Source organism: Lithobates pipiens, unplaced genomic scaffold (genome assembly GCF_037356315.1).
Source record: "Lithobates pipiens isolate NorthernLeopardFrog02 unplaced genomic scaffold, aLitPip1_a1.2 Scaffold_3, whole genome shotgun sequence".
NCBI lineage: Eukaryota > Metazoa > Chordata > Amphibia > Anura > Ranidae > Lithobates > Lithobates pipiens.
The window spans coordinates 203,576,216-203,589,355 of record NW_027507790.1 but is presented as its reverse complement, the minus strand read 5'-3'; the positions used below and the strand labels follow the sequence as shown (position 1 = coordinate 203,589,355).

General features: G+C 43.6%; 1 protein-coding gene across 4 annotated transcripts in view; it reads left to right on the top strand.

Moving 5' to 3' along the window:
• The first annotated feature begins 4,807 nt into the window (after nucleotides 1–4,807).
• The window catches only part of DDX4 (DEAD-box helicase 4), a 329,051-nt gene continuing 320,718 nt past the window's right edge, over nucleotides 4,808–13,140 (top strand). For all 4 annotated transcript variants that reach the window (XM_077462713.1, XM_077462714.1, XM_077462716.1 and 1 more), the window contains exon 1: nucleotides 4,808–4,916. The gene's annotated coding sequence lies outside the window, so the exon portion shown is untranslated. The remainder of the gene's footprint in view (nucleotides 4,917–13,140) is intronic.

Below are 13,140 nucleotides of genomic sequence, written 5' to 3'. Positions count from 1 at the left end.
GAATTACACAGGTTCTGAGGCTAATTAAATTCAGGTAAGGTGCTAATTGAGTTTAATTACCACCTTACCAGCCACAGAACCTGTGTAATTAATATGTGTTCGGGTTTAAAGGGATGAGGTGGCAACCATACTCCCCTCACTCCCATGACATTATCTGACGGTTTCACTGAACTACATTGTCAGAAATCCTCTGGAATGCATGGTGCAAGCGTTTGGAACGCATCGCGCATGCGCAGTGTGAAATTTCTGGCCGCAACGTCACTTTCGCAGCATTCTACGATGGGGAGCAAAATATGACACTACAGCAGCAATTTATGAAATGTTGCAAAATGGGATAATGATGAAGCTGCTTTGCTGGTGATACTGATGTAGTTATGCCAAATGTATTTTAAAAGGCATTTGATTTGTACGATCTGAAAATTGCGAATCAATGCTTACCAAACTTCTACTAACACGAAATTTGCAGAAGGGCCCCAAAGGGTGGCGCTTGAGAAATGAACTTCCGCTTTATAGACTCATAGTACGTCACTATGTTTGTGTTTGTCAAACGACAATGTGCGGATAGTTAGTATGCTAGACAAAATCCTGCACATGCGCTTTTGACAAAAATTAGACGCTCGCTTTTGACAACAATCGAACCGTGTGTACGAGGCCTAAGTAGCTAATAATTGTTGAGAATACCTTTACACTTGTGTAGAGGTAGCAGTGGATGGGTGAGTGGCCTGAATGCATACGGTCTGTGTTATGGATGGCTAACCTGCATACCTGTCAAATTAGGATGCACAGCTGTGTCCCTGTAGATTCACATGGGCGGCCTGCAATCAGCACCTGGCAGCTCCCACAATATATACAACCTATTCAGGGTGTGCAGATCTTGGGGTTTGTGTGTATGAGGCCTAAGGCTGGGTTCACAGGTCCGGCTGCATTTTGGTGTCCTGTGCATTTGTGTTCACCAGTTCAGGTGCAAAATTTCCTCGAATTTTCATCTGAATTGGACCCAAAAACACACAGGACCTTGTTTGAATTCACACCGCAGCCACCCTGGACATATGTGAACAAGCTCCATTGAAAGCCGGTCACACTCACATTATGCGGCGGCACAGTGGTGTAGCGGTTAGCACTCTCAACTAGCAGTAAAAAGAGTCACTGGTTTAAATCCCAACCACGACACTACCTGCCTGGAGTTTGCATGTTCTCCCTGTGCCTGCGTGGGTTTCCTCTTGGTACTCTGGTTTCCTCCCACACTCCAAAGACATGCAGGTGGGTTAATTGGCTTCTGTCCAAAATTGGCCCTAGTATATGAATGGGGATCTTGGATTGTGAGCTCCTTGAGGGTAGAGACCAATGTGAGTGTGCAATGTACAGGGATAGGGGTAGACACTCACTCAGGTTGAACTGGATGGACTAGTGTCTTTATTCAACCTTACAAACTGTGAAACTATGCGAATTGGATGCAGTGCAAAATGCATCCATATTGATTATATGTGAACCCAGCCTTGGGCGTCTTTCACACTTATGCTACTCTAAAGTTGCGTGATTTAGCGGCCGCGATTTTGACAAGACAGTCATACGACTGTGGATCCGACTTTGCCCCAGGACTTGAAGTACGACTTGAATGAGCAGGGACGCTAATTTTATTAAAGAGGAAGTAAACCCTGATGAGTTTACTTCCTCTTTCATTCCCTGCAAAGGCAAAGCATAATGGATTACTATGCATCGCATAGTAGTCCATTATGTGTCACTTACCTGACACAGGTGCCAGCGAAGTCACCGCTGTCGCCTGTAGTCTGGCGCATCCATCTACTCAGTGGGTCTCGCTGCTCCACCGCCGCGATTACGTCACTCCCGCGCATGTGCACGGGAGCCGCCATGCGCGCCATCTTCGACGTTGGCGGTGCCGTGCTCAGTGCGCCTGCGCACCGCTGTCTATGGCGCATGCGCCGTAGACAGCGGTACCTGTTTTTCGGCAAATACGGTTTAGGAGATATTTCTTGGACCTATAGGTAAGTCTTAATCTAGACATCGGAGAGCGGGAGAAGAGAGCAGAGAAGTCGGAAAAGACCCCCAGAACTGCTTAGTAAATTACTTTAAAAACCTGTGTAGTGTGTTTTTTTTATTGACACTTTCTTTCCCCCAGGTGAATGGGTAGGGGTACGATGTACCTCATACTCATTCACATAGGGTGGGGGGCTGGGATCTGGGGGCCCCCTTATTAAAGGAGGTTCGAGCTTCTGATAAGCCCCCCCACAGACCCCGACAACCAAAGGCCAGGGTTGTCGGGAAGGGGCCACTGTCCTCATCAACATGGGGGCAAGGTGCCTTGGGGTGGGGGGCAGGGCCCCTTGCTTCAAAGCACCCACTCCCCATGTTGAGGGCATGTGGCCTGGTACGGCTCAGGAGGGGGCGCACTCGCTCGTCCTGACTGGCCAGGCTGGTGCTCGAATAAGGGTCTGGTTTGATTTTGGGGGGAACCCATGCTGGTTTTTTTCTTAAAAAAAAAATTGCCATGGAGTTCCCCTTTATGCACAAGTCGCATGCCAAAGTCAGATCAGTTAATACGGTATCCGACTTTGATCCGACTTCAGAAAAAAAGTAGTGCAGGAACTACTTTGAAGTCGGCACGACTTAAATTCACGCCAATATGAATGGTATGAATCGCATGACTTGTCATGCGATTTTGCAGTCCAAAATCATGGGACAAGTCGTACAAGTGTGAAAGGGGGCTAAGTCAGATTTATAGCTCAAGTATTTTTCAAGAACTTGCAGGGCAGGTTCACACTATCAATTGGCTAGGAATGCGCTGCATGTTCCTGTGCAATTCTGTGCAAAGTGATTTGAGACCATTCATTCTGAGTGGGCTCAAATCGCACCAAAGTAGTGCATGCTCTACTTTTGGAAACGCACTGCAACCAGATTGTATGATACTTTTGTACCATGTGAAAACAGCCAGGCAAACGCACTGCATTTGGGGTGTCATTAACTTAATAATGATACCTGCTGCAGATCTCAAGGGCAGTGCATTTTGAACATGATGCGGGAAACATGCATGGTTTGTGTGTTTCCCGCACCGCATTCTAGCAGAATCCGGGGTTCATATGTGAAGAAAGGCCATAGAAAGCAAGGGGATTGCTATGTTTGTAATGTTATCATGCTCAGCTACAAAAGCACCAGGTGCAAAGCGGCCTTTAGCCCCCTTTCACATTTGTGCAACTTGTCCTGCAACTTGGCACTGCAAAGTCGCATGACAAGTTGTACCCCATGATTTCCAATGCGTACCGTTTCATATCTGTGTGACTTTACTTCAGCCCTGGAAGATTTGGCTGCTTTATGACCAAGCCATTTTTTGCGATTTGGCACTGCGTCACTTTAACTGACAATTATGCGGTCGTGCAATGCTAAACCCAAACAATTGATGCCCTTTTTTCCCCACAAATAGAACTTTCTTTTGGTGATATTTGATCATCTCTGCGTTTTTTATTTTTTGCGCTATAAACAAAAAAGAGTGACAATTTTGAAAAAAAAAACAATATTTTATTATTTTTGCTATAATAAATATCCCCATTTTTTCCTCAGTTTTGGCTGATGCGTAGTCCTCTACATATTTTTGGTAAAAAAAATTGCAATAAGCGTATATTGATCGGTTTGCTCAAACGTTATAGCATCTTCAAAATAGTGGAAAGATTTATGGCATTTTTATTATTTTTTACTACGGTAGTAATGGTGATCAGTGATTTTTATTGGGACTGCGACATTATGGCAGACAAATTGGACACTTCTGACACATTTTTGGGACCATTGGCTATAAAAATGTGCTGATTACTGTAAAAATGGCACAGGCAGGGAAGGGGTTAACACTAGGGGAGATCATTGGGTTAAGTGTGTTCCCTGTGTGTTTTTAACTGTAGGGGGAGGGGACTGACCTAGAGGCATTGATGGATCGTGGTTTCTAGCTATTAGGAATTCACGCTCTGTCTCTCCTCGCGGAACAGAAATTTGTGTGTTTACACACACACGTCCTTGTTCTGCCTCTCGTGCCCGCGATCACTCCTGCTCTCAGGTCATCACGACCATCAACACCCCTCCGAGTGCAGCGGGCGCGTGTGCCTGCTATCCCGCTTAAAGGAGCCGACGTATAGCTACGACGGCTCGCAGGATCGTGCTGACCTGCTGCCATATAATGATGGCGGTTGGTCGGCAAGCAGTTAAAACAGTTCCTGCACTACTTTGGTCTGACTTTTATGCGACTTGAGGTCAATAGACCTCAAGATTACACAGGCATTGCTTCAGTTTGCACTAGTGTGTATGGGGTCTTAGGCTGGATTCGCAGAGGCCCCCGAGGTCCGGCTGCAGTTTGCAGTCCAGAGTCTGGTGCAAATGTTCTATTTACCGGTTCAGGAGCAAATGTTTCCCTGAATTCGCCCCTGAACTGGACCCAAAAACACACAGGGCCCTTTTCAAAACTGCACCGCGCCCGCCCTGGACGTGTGTGAACCTGCTCCAATGAAAGCCAGTCGCATTCGCATTAATGTGAACCCAGCCTTAGGCCTTCAAGCTACAAATTATCATCTCCTGAAAGGCAAAATCATAAATTTCCTCTCCAAAATGTATTTTTTGAGGTAAAGAACTAAAAATAAAATCCCACAAAGTATGTCACTCCTCAGTCATACTTCCATGTCAGCCACGTGATTTATTATCTACCCTGCCAGGCAGAAATCCAACAACCTGACCATAGCAACCCCCCAAGGCGGGAAAGTGCAAAGCCGTGATTGGGTAAGGGCCGTGGGTGCCACCCTTCCATCCAAGTCTACTTTAGAGGGCCGGAGTCAGTTGCCCCGCCCTGTACACGCGCAGCTGGCTGTTCTTCGTGTGAGGCGGTCAGTCCCTGGCGGTGTCTGTGAGGAGAAGACGTATGACAGGTGAGTGCGGAACGCCCGACTATGTGTTTGTTTTGTAACTATGTTATGTTATGTTATTTACAATTCCTAATGGGAGTTACATTACGGTGAGCCCCGGGCGCATGGTTATGGGGTGATATTTCGGGGTTGTTCTGGGCCGGTAATGTCGGTTGGGGGTTGTGCCGAGTTCCAGAACTTTGGCTGCCGCCTGTCTGGCCGTTCCGTCACATTGCACGGAGTTCCATGGATAACGGTTCTGTGCGGTGAGCACAGGCCTTGTCCGCCTCCTCCTATACCACGTTTTATCAGCGAGGTCCATGGGGAGGGGGGAGACACTTTCACATAAATGGATGTTTGTATTATCACCTGTTTTCTATTCGTTTTGTAACGTATAAAATACAAGTAGCGGAACTTATTGGCACTTTGAGCGAGTTTGGACCTAAAACCAAACTTGTACAAAAAAAAAAGTTCGACTTTTTTTTGCTAGACAATTACGTGGAACACCCAAACATTTTTGTTTCTCAGGTGTCTTAACGCCTGAGAAATGTGTGTGTATATGTGTGTATGTATATATGTGTATGTATATATATATGTGTGTGTGTGTGTGTGTATATATATATATATATATAATTTTTTTTTTTTTTTAAGATAGCACACAGTATACATCCTAGCAATCAAGCCTTATAATACATTTCATGTTGTTGGGAATGACATGACTGATAGGTAATTAACTATGAAAACTTTACAATATTTTTTAAGTGCAGCAATCCCTGGACTTTTTCTTTATATATGGCCTTTGTGAAGGCTGGATTGCTAGCACTAGGACATATATCATGTGCTGTCTACCACACCTAAGAGAAAATAATTATATAATGGTGTGTGTGTGTGTGTGTGTGTGGCTTCCAAGTAATTGTCAAGAAAAAAAAAGGCTTGTTTATAGACTTTTAACTTCTAAGCAGCAAGATGTCAGGAAAAAGCTGCAGTTAGCAAGTGGTTAAAGCGGTAGTAAACCCGTTAATTTTTTTTAATTTTTATTTTTTTCTAAAAAAATTTTTTTACCACCTGCAAAGCAAAAGGCATAATGAGCTAGTATGCATCGCATACTAGCTCATTATGAAATACTTACCTTAGAACGAGGCCCCGACATCTGGCCCGATCCACGCCAAGGGAGCTGACATGTTCCCTCTGCGTTTCTTCCGGGTATCGCGGCTCCGGCGCTCTGAGTGGCCGGAGCCACGATATCGTCACTCCCGCGCGGGAGATTTGATCCCGGCCGGTCGGCCACTGCCGGATTTTCAGCCGAGAATCCCCTTGTGCGCATGCGCCGCTGCAGTCAGCGGCGCATACCGAGGGGAATATCTCCTAAACCATACAGGTTTAGGAGATATCTTTTTTTACCTACATGTAGCCTTATAGGCTTTCCTGTAGGTAAAAGTAAAAAAAAGAGTATAAAACCACTTTAACTAGAAAATGCATTTCCTGGAGAAAATGCGTGGGAATGCTTATTATTACACAGGATTTATATAGCGACAACAGTTTGCGCAGCGCTTTACAATATGAGGGCAGACAGTACACTTAAAATACAAATCAATACAGGAGGGATCAGAGGGCCCTGCTCCTTAGAGCTTACAAACTAGAAGGGAGGGTCAAGTTGAAACAACTGCTCCCTCAAAACTGTCATACTATCATATTTCTCTATTATAAATCGGTACATGGTGCGTCTGTGCTCCCCCCCCCCCCCACCGCCCATCACTGTGTATAAGAAGCTTTTGTAACCATGGAAACAAAACAGACAAAAGCCTGGATGCCCTAAATTTAATGCATTTTTCTGAAATGATCGCTAAACTTCAGCTTTTTCACAAAAACTGTATAAGATATCAAACTGAAAAGAGAGAGCCAGATAGCTGAACATTTTAAAGTAAGTTTGGCGTCTAGGTGAAAGTATCAAGGAGCTGAAACTTTTGGTAGCGGAAGATTTTAAGGATTTTAAGCATCCTTTCATTGATGTCAGTGTTAAAAAAAAGTGTTAAAAAGCTTAACATTTTAAAAAGTATAAATAGAAAGAAAAAAAGTTGAAGTCAAAACGTACGGAATAAAAAAATGATTAAAGCGGAGGTCCACCCTAAAGTGGACCTTCCGCTCATTGGAATCCCCCCCCTCTGGCGCCACAATTGGCACCTTTCAGGGGGGAGGGGGGAGCAGGTACCTGTACAGTACAGGTATCTGCACCCACTTCCGGCATAGATTCTCCAGAAGGTACGCCCCTTTCCTCAGAATCTACGCCCCTTTCCGAAAGTCCCCCGCTGCCTGCTGGGAAACACAGATCCCAGAGACAGCGGGGACCATCCTTATTGCGCAGCGCGAGTCGCGCATGCGCAGTAGGGAACCGGGAAATGAAGCCGAAAGGCTCCACTTCCTGATTCCCATACCTAAGATGGCGGCGGCAGCACCCGAGAGACGATCGAGAGATCGGCTTCGGGTGCCGACATCGTGGGCGGGTAAGTGTCACTATTTTAAAAGTCAGCAGCTGCGGACTCCCGCTTTAATAAATAAAAAAAATAGGAAGCTCAAAGTACTAATAAGTTCCTCTACATGTATTTCTATGGTGTTTTTATGCATTACAAAACTAAACCAATAGACACAGGTGATAAAATCACCTTTTCACATAAAAGGATGTTTGTATTATCAGCGCCTGAAATGTCTCCGTTTACCCTCCATGGACCTTCCTGAGATTAAAAAAAATATATATATATTTTTTTTGTCTCTTCTTCCTCTATCACTGCGGTCTATTCTTCTTGCAGAGACCCTAGAGAATAAAATGGTGGTTAAAAAAATTGTCACTTTTTGCACAGCGGTTTTTTTAAACATACATTTTTTTTTTTTCATTAAAAAATACACTTAACCCCTTCCCTACCAGCCACCATAGTTAAACTGTGGCAGGTTGGCTCCCCTGGGCGAACCATAGCTATACGTAAGCTCGCCTTTTGACCACTAGGGGACTTGCCCGCGGCCCCCATTCCTGATCTGATGCGTCTGCCCGGCGGTTTGCGATGACCGTCTGGCACCTGCGATTGCTCCACACGGAGATCTGTCAATGTAAACAGATCTCTGCTGTCAGGGGTGAGTAGAGCGATTTGTTGTTCATATTAAGTATGAACAAAGGTTCCCTCTCACCCAGTCAGTCCTATTTCCCTACAGTTAGAATCACTTCCTAGGTAACATTGTTAACCCCTTGATTGCCACTACTGTTAACCCCTTCCCTGCCAGTGACATTTAAACAGTAATCGGTGCATTTTTTATAGCACTGATCGCTGTATAAATGGCAATACTCCCAAAAATGTCTAATGTGCCCCATCTGTCCGCCATAATGTTGTAGTGCCGATTTAAAATCGCTGATATAAATAATAATAAAAAATGCCATAAGCCTTTCCCCTATTTGATTTGCACAAAAGTTATAGCATCTACAAATCAATAAACGCTTATTGCGATTTTTGTATTTGTAATTTTTATTTTTTTATTTTTTTTATATTACCTACCAACAATTTGTAGAATGTATATGGGTCTAAAAACTGAGGCAAAAAATGAACCCCATTTAAAAAAATAAATAAAAAAAAAAGCTATTATAGCAAAAAGTACAAAATGTGTTTTTTTTTTCTTTTTTCAAAATGGTCGCTTTTTTTGCTTTTAGCACAAAAATAAACCACAGAGATGATCAAATTCCACCAAAAGAAAGCTCTATTTGGGGGGAAAAAAGGACATCAATTTTGTTTGGGTACAACGTCGCACGACCGCACAATTGTCAGTTAAAGAGGAAGTAAAGACACATTAAACTTTTAACTAAAAAAAAATGCAACCTGCAAGGCAAAGGCATAATGAACTAGTATGCATAGCATACTAGCTCATTATGAATAACTTGCCTGACAACGAAGCGGTCCTCCATCTTCATTTTTGCTGCTGCCATGTATCCCGGAGTGACTTCCGGGTCTCGCTGCTCCGGCTCTGTGATTCGCCAGAGCTGCGATGACGTCACTCCCACGCATGCGCACGGGAGCAGTCACGAGCGCCATATCGCCGTGATCTGCGGCCTGCCCAGTGCGCCGTAGACAGTGCTGGCTGTCTTTTTGTAAATATCTCCTAAACTGTATAGGTTTAGGAGATATTTCTTGGACCTACAGGTAAGCTTAATCTAGGCTTACCTGTAGGTTAAAGTGGTTTGTAAGGGTTTACAACCACTTTAAAGGGATTGTTGTGATTGCAGTGTTGAATCGCAAAAAGGCCTGATCATTGAGCAGCCAAATCTTCCGGGGCTGAAGTGGTTAAACAAAACCTCTCTTTTTTTTTTGTATGTGTAAAATGTTACACCGAGTAAATGGATATCTAACCTGTCGTTAAAAATTGCGCACAGTCGTGGAATGGCGACTAACTTCTGTATTTAAAAAACAAATAGAAAAAACATTTCCATAGAAAATTCTGCCGATTATGAGTTTAGCGTTGGAAGAGGTCTAGTACTAGCATTATTGCTTACTCAGACATTTGCAATGATGCCTTACATGAGTGTTACAAACACCGTTTACGTATGTGGGTATGACTTATGTGTTCGCTTGGGGACAAGGCACTTACATTTTTGTAATGTAAACATCCCTTGTGATAACAATACAACATGACAAGTCCTATTTATGGAGAGATCTGGGGTCTAAAAGAACCCCAAATCTCTCCTTTTCCCTAAACCCATTCATGCGTAACCCCATTTCTGACATTTGTTGCTTACAAGTTAACCACTTGCTGACCAGCCACTGTCATACTGCGGCAGGTTGGCACGATCCCGCAAACCGTCGTAGCTATATGTTGGTCCCTTTAAGCAGAATAGCAGGCACGTGCCCCCGCTGCACAGCGGGGGTGCTGATGCTCGTGACTGGCGATCGCAATGACCGCCGGCCACAAGCGATTGTGGGCACGAGAGCCAGAACAGACGTGTGTAAACTAGCACATCTCAGCATTGAGCGAGAGAGAGAGATCGTGAGTTCTTGAGCTGGGAACTATGATCTCTCATCTCCTATAGTCAGTCCCAGACCCTAAAGTTAGAACAGTTAACCCCTTCATCACCTCCAAGTGTTAACCCCTTTCCTGCCAGTGACATTTTTACAGTAATTTGTGCATTTTTATAGCACCGATCTCTGTATAATTGTCAATCGACCCAAAAATGTGTCAAGTTTCTGCCATAATGTCAGTCTCGATAAAAATCGCAGATCGCCGCCATTGCTAGTAAATAATAAAAATGCCGTAAGTGTATCCCTTTTTTGTACTCTATAACTTTTGCGCAAACCAATATGTTTTTTTTTTTTTTATCAATATGTAGAATACATGGCCTAAACTGAGGAAAAAAATTTGCTTAAAAAAAAAAAAAAGCTTTTACAGCAAAAAGTACACAATATTGTGTTTTTCTAAATTGCCACTTTTTTGTTAATAGCGCAAAAAAATACATACTACAGCAGGGGTTGACAAATTTGCTTGGAATCTAGGAGCCAGCTTAAAAAGTTAGGAGCCAGGTCCGTGACGGCGATCCGGACCTGTCCCTGGCCTGACATGGAGACAAGTGAGGGGAAGATAGCAGCGCCGTCGCCGCCGCCCCCCCCCTACCCCCCCGTCTCCAAGTCATTGCCCATAGCTCTTAGAGGGACATTTTATTTATTTTTTTCAAATGACAATTTTTTTTTCAATTGCATTTTAGTGTAAATATGAGATCCGAGGTCTCTCTGACCCCAGATCTCATATTTAAGAGGACCTGTCATGCTTTTTCTATTACAAGGGATTTTTACATTCCTTGTAATAAGAATAAAAGTGACACAACATTTTTTCTAAAAGAACAGTGGAGAAAAAAAAAAATAATAATTTTTAAACGCGCCCTGTCCTGCCCGCATATAAAATCGGTGTTCGAACCACACATAGGAGGTAGCGCCGTGATCGGTAGAGCGAGAGCATTAATTCTAGCCCCAGATCTCCTCTGTATCTCAAAACGTGCAACCTGTAGAATTTTTTTAAACGTCGCCTATGGAGATTTTAAAGGGTAAAAGTTTGTCGCCATTCCATGAGCGGGTGCAATTTTGAAGCGTGACATGTTGGGTATCAATTTACTCGGCGTAACATTATCTTTCACAATATAAAAAATAATTGGGCTAACTTTACTGTTGTCTTATTTTTTTATTAACTAAATTATTTTTCCCAACAAAAGTGCGCTTGTAAGTCCGCTGCACAAATACGGTGTGACAGACAGTATTGCAACAACCACCATTTTATTCTCTAGGGTGTTAGAATAAAAAATATATATAATGTTTAGGGGGTTCCAAATAAAGGGAAGAAGAGGCAGGTAATATAAAACAGGCAGAGGAAACTTCATTAACATTGCTGGTTTGTCATACCAACTGCGACCACAAGAGGGCGCCAGATTCCATAAGGAATCATAGGACCGCAGAAGGCCTCAAAGCCGCGGCCTAAATTTTCGGCCGTCGGCGGAACGGCCCGACGCGATCACGCTGGGGGGGTCCACAGAGACAGGATACCCCCAGCTGTGCTGCCCCAGGCGCGAGGTCGCTATTTCTAGTCGCCAATGCGACCTGGCGCCCGGGTTTTGTCGAGCCCTGTACTACAGTTAGAAAAATACCACCGAAAGAAAGCTCTATTTGTAGGAAAAAATAGGACGTCAATTTTGTTTGGGTAAATCATCGCACGACCATCATCGCACGACCGCACAATTGTCAAATCGATGCAGTGCCGTATCGCAAAAAATGGCCGGTCATTGAGCAGCTAATTCTTCCAGGGCTGAAGTGGTTAAAATCCATAATTTTTTTTCTCTTTTACTTGAAACCCTCAAACATTATATTATATATTTTTTTAGCAGAGAAACGAGAGAATAAAATGGCTGTCATTGCAATATTTTGTCACACTGTATTGTGCAGCGGTCTTTCAAGCGCATTTTTTTGGGAAAAAGACACTTTCACAAATTAAAAAAAAAAAAAACTAAACTGTAAAGTTGGGCCCCCCCCCTTTTTTTTTTTTTTTGTATAATGTGAAAATGTTAACGCTAAGTAAATAGATGGCTAACATAGGTGTGAATAGATAGTTTTTCAGGCAGACCTGATCGGACAGACCGGTGGACCTGATCAGAAAAAGCCCTTTCCACATTTTGCTGTAAGGGAAAAAAAAAGTGTTTACATGGCTCGAACCGGAAGTGGCATCAACGTCGCTCCAGTTCTCCAAGGGCATAGATATCTAACAATTGCTTCTTTCTATGGAAAAAAAACCCTGCCAATGCATAATGATTCTCGGAGCTACTGATTGGTAATGTTAGCCCAGGAACCACCAGCGCACTCACTTCTAAAATGAAAGTTGTGGCAAATCCGCCTTTGGGATCACTTGCATGGGAAAGTGCCTAACTAAAAAAAAGATACCTGGGGTTATGGCATCTAGCTGAAGCCATAACCCTGGTATTGTCAAACTAATGACGTATAGTTACAGCGGTCGGTAAGTGGTAAAGTGAACAAAAAATATTTGTAACTACTTAAGTTGAGTTCAGTTGAAAGATGCTGAAAAGAAAAATGCAGCCATTGCATCGCTTCATGATAAGGCACTGCGTTACTTTATCTGCTTCTGGACTGCCCCACAAACATTTACTGCAGCAGGGCGGCCTCTGCCCGAAATTGGGTACCCGCACCGTCAATCATTTCCGAGGCGGACAGAACGCTGGTCTGCCTATGTAAACAAGGCAGCTTGTCGTTCTGTGGCGAAGACAAAGATCCTTTGTTTCTGCTACACAGGAACACGGAGCTCTGTCTTAAAGTACAAGCATCCCCCACACAGTTAAACACTCTAGGGACACATTTAAAGCCTTTGATCGCCCCTGATGTTAACCCTTTCCCTGCCAGTGTCATTAGTACAGCGACAGTGCATATTTAGCACTGGTCCCCCAAAAATGTTTCAATTGGTGTCTGATTTGTCTGCCACAATGTCGCAGTCCCGCTAGAAGTCGCTGATCGCCGTCATTACTAGTAAATTAAATATTACATAAAATGTCCCATAGTTTGACGCTATAACTCTTGTGCAAACAAATCAATATACGCTTATTGGTGTGTTTTTTTTTTTGTTTTTTTTTTAACGTGCAGCAGAATACATATTGGCCTAAATTGAAGCACTTTTTTTTTCTCTTATGTTCACTGACTGACACAGCTCCTCTCTTATGCATTGGGTTGTT